The 8,706-nt window shown below is 38.9% G+C and overlaps 1 long non-coding RNA gene across 1 annotated transcript in view; it reads right to left on the bottom strand.

Moving 5' to 3' along the window:
* Positions 1 to 4,421: 4,421 nt before the first annotated feature.
* LOC141725381 (uncharacterized) overlaps positions 4,422 to 8,706 on the bottom strand; it is a 75,862-nt gene continuing 71,577 nt past the window's right edge. Inside the window, exon 3 of the long non-coding RNA XR_012577244.1 lies at positions 4,422 to 6,535. This is a non-coding gene — a long non-coding RNA (uncharacterized LOC141725381). The remainder of the gene's footprint in view (positions 6,536 to 8,706) is intronic.

Genomic DNA, 8,706 nt, shown 5'->3' with positions numbered 1-8,706 from the left:
TATTAGGTAAGTAAAAGGCTGTCTTTTTCCTCTACAAACATAAACATGGGGCAAAGTTTCTTTGCTGAATTAAAGCAACAGATTTTATTTTCTTTCTCTAAAAAGCTTCCCAGCCTCAATATCATTTATCACTGCATCATTGTACTCAATATATGGAGAAAACATGAAGGTTATTTAGAATTGAATGTGTATTTAGTGTTTGTGCAAGGTTGTTGCAGTAGCTTTTTGCCTATGTAGGGTTATCAGCTGCACATTCTGTTGCATTTACTTTTCAGTACCACAAAGTAGATTTTCCTTTCCTGTGGTGTTTTCCTGGTTTCCAATCAGAATTCCCACACTAAAGGTAATGTAGCAGGTTTATCCTGATCATTAAGTGAATATATAGAGGGTGATTTCTGCTGTAGGGGGACTTTATTCATCTTATGGGAAAGGTAATGCATATAATATTAATATATGAATGCAATGCAGTATCTAAAGATATATACCCCCAGGAGGCAATTTATCTGAAGGGCTGTTTTTCTGGTGTTCATTCATTTGTGTGAAGATGGTATTCCCAGACTGAAAATGAAGCAAATGAAGGGACTTCCCTGGTGCAAAGTGATGGATGATGATTTTGTTGCTACTGTCAAGAGATGCATTAGACTAGGTTTCTCATTCTGAAAATGCTAGATGAAAAGGGATTAATTTCATGACCATTTGGGAGACTGAATTTCCATTCTTAATTATAAAATAATGCCCTATTATAATTTTCTCTGAGGTACCTTGATGATTGAAGCTGAGTTACTTGACTCAGGGACACAAAGAGATTCCAGAAGGCCCAGAGGTAAAACTTGAGGCACATGATTTACATAGCAGCATGTACCATACTATGAAAATCCAAGCTCCTTTCACAGCAGGAACCCAAGGAGACTTTCTCTCTGGTTCTCACCCTCCCTGCCTGTTCTGGTAAGAATGGATTTTTGAAAAAAGAACTGCATATTGGGAATTAAAAAGTGAATGCCGTGATCCAAAAATATAATTCACATGAGAAACTATGGAATAAAACTTCACATGAATTTCCTTGATATTTGACCCTGTACTTTTCCAGGACTGAAATGTTTTTAATATGAATAGTTTTATATATAGCATCATTGTTTTTTTCTACTCAAGGCAACCAGTTTGTGTTGTTAATCTGTTAACCCTTTGCTCAGAAATGAGCAGGCTGAACTTCTCTGAAGTCAGAAAATATGTCAATGGTGGGACTTAGCTGACCAATTACAGTATCACTTTGGGGATACAAGGACATCATCTATGGCCTCCATTTGCAGCCCTAGCAGGCTGCAGATCCATGGGCCCAAGGCCCTCCCTGCCAGGACTCAGAAGATTTAAAATTACACGAGACACACCCATCCGAACACGAGTGAGTCTGGTTCTCACAGTGATGGGTTTGAGCCAGGGGGTGTGTTTAAGGGGAGAAAGCTCAGCTTTTTGGCATTGTCATTTCATGTCACTGCTTTGGCACCATCAGAAACACACTCAGCCTGTGTGATATTCCCTGGTGAGATCTAAGGCTGTGCATCATAAATATGTCCTGACTGACAGCTATTTTGCGTTTTTGAGGTTTGAGGGTTTTTTGTTGGCACTAGTTTGTGTAACAGGAGTGTCTAAGTGGTAAGTGACAGTTGTGTTGATTTTAGCAGGAGTAAATTATAATGACTTATAGTACTGAGTTTCTGTCTCGTGTAATAGGATGCGGTGTCAGGATTACCCAATATAAACCGATGCTCAGTCCTGAATTTTCATGAAACAAATGGATATGGCTACACTTGCCTGAGAGCTAGTGATGGATGAGGTCAGGTTTCACTAATGTTCCCTGATGCATGGTGCTACATTTCTTTAATATAAACTAATCCATGTCAAGCAGTATCCTTGACTCCATTTGATATATGAGATTGGCTTTTTCCTTTTTGGACATAATGGGAATACACAGACACCTTTTTTAATTGTGTAGTCACAAGTGATGCTGTGTTTTTCTGTGCTCATAGGTACTCATTCTTATGCCTTTCTCTGTATTAAGGAGTTGCAAGGGTTTTTGTATTACAATAAAACCCAGCTGCATAACCTTAATAGCTACCAGAAAAAGATGTGGTTGCTCCACCATTTATATCAGTAACAGCAGCTCACAGAGAACATTTTCTGTCAAATTTGCCAGTCCCATGCAGGCCAAAAAAAAGAGGGGGAATATAATTTTATTAACCATATTATTGCATATGATTGGGGGTATTTTTGGATATCCAAAAATGTCATATTTCTTCTTAGGGTAGGAGGGGGCCCTACCATTACATAACTGCTCTTCTCTTTAGCCCTTCATCTTATTCACAATCTCTGTCATTTAGGAAGTTGTACATTATTAAACAAACACTGATTCTGTTTATGCCACAGAAAAAAACTACTGCACATTACTGACTTTAGACAAAAAGAAAGCTAATGGTGATAAGCTGCACTACTTTTTCCTGTCTCAAACTTAAATGGGTTCTTCAAAATGCAGTTTTCTTTGTTCAATTCCTATCAGGGAACTGAGGCCTTAAACATCAATTGGCATTAGAAAAATTCAGCTCCATGTGTTTCTTTCCACACAAAGGGACAAGTGATGCATTTTACACACACAAGGGCATTGTAACTCACGTTCAGCTGTTGTGACCTCCACTCTCTGGGTCTGCCAACAATTACCTTGAATAATGGAATTTTTGTTGAAAAACTGAGGAAGAATGGTAAATGTTCAGTAGTCCAAAACTGTTCCTGTGCCTGGGTAACACCCAGGATCTTACTGTTGTTAGAGTTTATTGTGGATTTAGCCTACAGTAAAAGCTTTTGTATAAATTTTTGTGGTTACAGCTCCACTATCTGATGGTCTAACCCAGCCCTCTGACAAGTGGAAGTTGTAGTGTAGCTGTGGAAGTCCTGCTCCCATAGGACTTCTACTCAAACTTCTCTGTGGATGTGGAGAATATCTTAATGTTTCTGCTCCTAGATATTTTTCCACTGGGTGTTTCACAGCAAACAATATTTAAAACAATAGCATATAGTCTTCCATTTCATGTTAGTCTGAACAAATACTCCAAGTTTAAAAATTATGCACAAAGTGGAGCCCCATATTCATTTTGCAGCTACCTCAACCTTATAAGAAATTGTTTCTCTACAGATGCTGGTAAATTCTCTTCCCTGGGGACTCAAGTGAGGAAGATGCCCATAGTGTGCTATACAGTCGATACCAGAGTTGTCTAAGCTTGTGCCATAAAAGCACAAGCTCTGGAATAGCAAGCAATTTAGTCATGTAGATATCACACGCCTAAATAATACTGCTGTGGGCTGGTTAACATCAAATGAGGTGGAAAACACAGTTAAAATAGCTCTACTGCTTCCAGGCCCGTGTCAGTACCTCTTTCCAGGGCTGCATCATGCCGTGCTGGCTTGGCAGCACGTACAAAGCTGCCCCAGGTGCCTTTGCACAGAATTAATGCTGGATATATTTCTTTTTTCTGTCTTTACATGAAACACCAGTGATGATACTCATCACTGTAAAGTTACTCAGCGCTGTAGTTATGTCTACTGAAATGAAATGCAATTTCATTTGGATATTCTTATCAGTTCTTCAGAAAACACCAGCCTCATACAACATGCACCCTGAAAAATCTCTGTGTCTCATACTTTATTTTGCAAAACCATAAATCTAAATTTCCATTGATAGTGCAAATATTGGATATTAGAGAAATCCAGCCTCTTTGGATCTGGAAAAGAATACAGATAATTTTCAGCAAAGCACTCAATCAGTTGAAGTTCCTTTCAGCCAGGAAATCACTGGCATGATATCACTGACATTACTTTAAGCTTTCCATCACTATGGTTATCAATTATTTCATAACTCAATAACTGCCAGTTCATGTAACTCTGCTATAACCAAAGTTCTCTTACCAGTACTGCTCTGCTTCAGAATGATGTGAAGCAAGCCCTGTCTATGTTTCTAATGTGACCTCCCTTTTTTATTGGGCATTTTGGCATTTGCCATCATTTGGTCTGGAAGGAACCCAAGTTCCAACATTATTCTCCAGAGAGACAGGTGTGATGTATCGCCTTACATTAAGGAAATCCAGTTTCCTGCACTAGTTTTGGATCAAGTAATCCAGATATAAAATGATTCATGAAACTGAGCTTTCCTGGAAGAAACAGCTCTGTGAAGGAGGGTTTTACTGATTAAGTCTGATGAATGATGTTCTGGCTCTTACGTCTACAATGTTCTGTGAGAACCAGTGTTGTGAAGAAAAAGATGCAGCAAGATGGATGTCTTAATAGAGTGAAAAAATAGATTTCTTCCATTTTATATGAATTCTAGAGGAAATTTTATTACCATGAAAGAATTCAGGTGTGATTTTTTTTTTCCCATCTAAAGTGCTATGTCAAGCCACCTTCTTGAATTTGGAAAGCACATACGAGGTCAGAATAAAGAAAACACCAGTATCTGGCGCTGCTTTGTCCCAGAACGGAGGGTGGAGTGTGCCCGTCACGCACTTGGCAGGAAGGAACTTCAACTCTTAGTGGGAAGGGCCGCGCCACCGGCCCTGCAGCATCCTGGTGGCAGCAGCATCCCGGCGGCAGCAGCAGCATCCCGGCTGCTCCATTCTCCCGGCTGTGCTGACCTCTGCTGGTACTTTTCCGAGGCGCGACGTTTCCCATTCTCTCTCATTTTCAAGCCCCTCGCGTTACATTAACGCAGAGATGTTCTTCTTTCACGAATCCGTCCAGGTTTTTCTGAAACGTTTGTTCCAGCATGCGAAGAAGTGATGAACGCATTTTCTGTTGATAGCATACTCTCAGGTGCAAGAGCACAGCCTCAAATTCAGCTCTTCTTCATTGCTCTGCTCCTCAGTCATGGACCAAAAGCAAACTTCCTGCTCTCCTTTTCCCAAAAAGCCATCATCCCACGTGCTCTGTATCATATCCAGTCAGGGAAACAGGGCTTGAGCTCTGTTGTAAGCCAGGCCCTCCCTTCTAACACTCACTTCCATTCCTATTCAAAGTACACTAAATTGCCCTTATTTTTAATTTTGAGAGCTATGCTTGCTGTATTTGATCAATGATTTGGTCATCTGTGTCTACTGCTGTGTTATCACATCCTCTAGACTTCCATTTACTACAGTATAACAGTTTCACTTTTGACAAGGGCATCTAATGATAGGACAAGGGGGAATGAATGAATTTAAACTGAAAAGCAGTTTAGACTGAGTTTTAGGAAGAAATTCTTAATTTGGAGGGTGGTGAGACATTGGCCTAGGTTGCACAGAGAAGTTGTGGCTGCCCCATCTCTGAAAGTGTTCAAGGCCTGGCTGGATGGTGCTTTGAGCTACTTGGTCTAGGGAAAGGGGTCCCTGCACATGTCAGGGGTTTTGGAACTACTTAATCTTTAAGGTGCCTTCCAACCCAAACCGTTCAATGATTCTATGAAAACCCTTCCTTATTCTTAATAGAGCAGCCTTACTCAATTGACTGGCTTAGTGTTTAAACTGGCCTTTCCATTCATGCAATAGCTTAAATGTTCAAAATAACAAGATCTATTCCAGGCTAGTGGTTCCTTTTAGGCAAAATAAGACAAAACTCTGTATAGATACATTCAGAATATCAGGCATTTTCCATGTTCCATTCTCAGTATGATTCATGCCTTTTTTTTTTCCTTCAAATACACAAAGAACTGCCTTTCAATATCTGAAAAACAACTCCTGACATTTCACTGTGAATTCTGGATGTGTAAGATTCAGGTGAAGCCTGATCAAGGACTGCAGACTGAACCCCTGAAGAATTTCAACACCTCTACTTGAACCCAGTTTTGAGTGTGTGCTGTCTCACATCTCTGTTCCGAGTAAGGCACCTTGACTATTTCAGGAGGTATGACTCAGTACTTTGGACACAAATTCTGTAGGTGCATCCTGTGAAGACAAACTCTATTCCTTCCTCTGCTTGGGAAACTGAAATCCTCATCTCCCATCAGCATTCAATGAGGAGCTGGATGCCAGATCTCTGCACCTTTGCTGCCACAGTTGTCCAGAGGTGCAACAAAAATTGAGGATTAATACGAAACAAAGTGGTCTCTTCTAATCTATGCTTACCTTTTTTTTTTCCATTAATTCAGTGCTTCAGGATTTGACCTCCAATTAACATGACTGTCCTTTGATGTTGCCTTTGAGTGTTCAGTTTTATTTTTGGATACTCTCTTTGGATATTCTCCTTTACCCACAAGGAAATATGGATCATTATTGGCTTTCTTCAAAAAAAAAGAAAATACCAGGATTTTTTTCATTTTGATCACCAGTGATAGCATAAAAAGTAGAACTGCAGTTCAAACACTAGTAATTGTCAAAGAGCATTTGTATAATGATCTGTTCCCAACTTATAACCTTGTTTGTCTTTTGACTGTAAAATTGCTTCTTCATTTCAGTTTCTCAGAAAGAATGATCTTTCTCTCCATCCCTTGGTTTAAGTGGCCATCCCTTCATTCATTCATCACCTGAGTAAGGAGAAGGCTGAATCAATTAATCAAAGGCTTGCAAAACAACACTGAGCAAGGAAATGGTTGGTTAAACATTGCTTTCAATGTAGAATTGAGCCTTAGAAATTCCAAAATAGGTGTTTTCTTTTTACAAAAACAACCTTGAGACTGAAAAACAATTTTTTTCTTTCAATTCTCTTCTGGCATCTCCTTTATTCTGGATCAAACTGAAGAGCTTCATAAAAACCATGTCTGCAACCTCAATTTTGGGCTTGCCTGTTTAAACATTATACTACCACGGACTTCTGCTTTGGTAATTGCAATTTAATGGAAAGGTAAGTTGAGGGCAAGAAAGAAGAAAACTTCTAAAGTGTTAATTAATGGCTATGTAAATAACATATCCTTGTCACAGCTGTGTCCTAATGTTTCACTATATTGGTTTAGTGTGTATAGTAGCAAGGTCCAGAAATGGAAAATGGTAGAAGGCCAGCTCCTTACTGGATTTCCAGTTGGAGGCTTTACTAGATCTTGAAAAATTTTATCTGCAAAAGGTAATTGAAAGTAATAAGGACATTGCTGTCAGAGAGTGCTGGATAACTAAGGACAATATTGACACGTGGAAGAGAAATAGAATGAATCCTCCTTGAGCCTAGAGCTAGAGAAGCAAAGTTTCAGGCAAGAGACAAGATGGAAATCTTCTCCAAAAAATGGGACTCAATTTTGATCCCTTCCCTCAACTCAGTGCTTGAGGACTGGAAACATATACCAAAAAAAAGACCAGAAAGTAACTGAGAGGAATATTTTGAGCAGGGCTTCCAAATGGATAATCCTCAATGCCTTCCTAAAAATTTAATTTGACTTAAAAATCTCCTATATTATGCACTTGATGTCAAGGGTTTATATTTAAAATGAAGACATTCTCAATTTTTTTATAGTCTGCATGCAGGAAATTACTTCAGCTGATGCTGAAATGCAAAGTTATGCTATTAAAATTTCATATATCTGTTATTCTGATTAAAAATAATTTTTCTACTCAATTTAATGGTATCTGATTCCAATTTTCTTTTTTATAGTCATCAGGAGCTAAATACTCGGTGTACCTGAATGCATTGACCCTAATCACAGAAGACAACATAGAGACTGATCAAAATATCTCACTCTAAAGCTGTGTGTAAATATTATTTCTGCATTTTTGGATGGGTCAAGCTTATATTTAGCCAGTAATGTTCATCAACAAGTCAGGATACACAGTAAAAGCAAGAGCGATCTTTACGCTCATTTGCTTTTTGAAATTAAAGAGGAAATTATTTTTCATGGCTCAGTAAAGGTAATAATAATTACTGACAGGTTTATAACAATTCACAGAGAAGGTGTTTGCTGGTGGTTGATTTTCAAATGCAGAACCACAAGCAAATGAAATCAAATTAATTTGGAAAGCATCTTGAGGAGTGACTACGTACTGTTCTGCCTCAAGCCTGGATCAAGCACTCAGCCATTTCGGACAGATCTTACCTGTTTGTATAAGACTTTCAGTGACTCATACTCCACGACCAGGAAACCGATTTTTGGGCTTCAGCAAAATAAGAATTTCCCTGAAATATAACCTGAAGCTTCCTTACTATAGTAAGACACTCTACTTCTCCCTTACCTTCCTTTGAGATGAATAACAGGTTTATCTTTTCTTTTTTGCACAAATTTTTTACATTTTCAAAACTGTTACAATGTCCTGTCTGTTTTCCTTCCCACTTCTCATCACCTTCTCTTCTTTAGGCAATCATTGTCATGTCACCCTGTCTTCCACACCTCACAGACTCCTGACCATTCTTGTCACTCTTCTCTAAGATTTCTCCAGTTAGCCCAGATCTCCCTTGGAGCGTGATACTTGAATCTGGACACAGAGCTCCAGCTGAGGTCTTCGTACAAATAAAAATCATACATCCTGCAGATTTCTCTCTATTTTCCCGTGTGTACTTGTATTTTCTGGGATAGCACACCAATGTTGAATCACAGCCATCTCACAAACATCTGGCACTGTTCTGGAGAAGTGATTCCTAACCAATCAAGGTTAAGGTACCTAATCTTGGTCTATACATATCTTTTAATTTACTTCAGTCTAAATGCAGTGTTTTACACTTTATTCTATTGCTTTTAATGACCTTATCTCAGTCTACAACCCCCCCATGAGGAGA

The sequence above is a fragment of the Zonotrichia albicollis genome, chromosome 1, assembly GCF_047830755.1.
Source record: "Zonotrichia albicollis isolate bZonAlb1 chromosome 1, bZonAlb1.hap1, whole genome shotgun sequence".
Lineage (NCBI taxonomy): Eukaryota > Metazoa > Chordata > Aves > Passeriformes > Passerellidae > Zonotrichia > Zonotrichia albicollis.
Note: the sequence above shows the minus strand (reverse complement) of the source record. Positions and strands in the feature narration are given on the sequence as shown.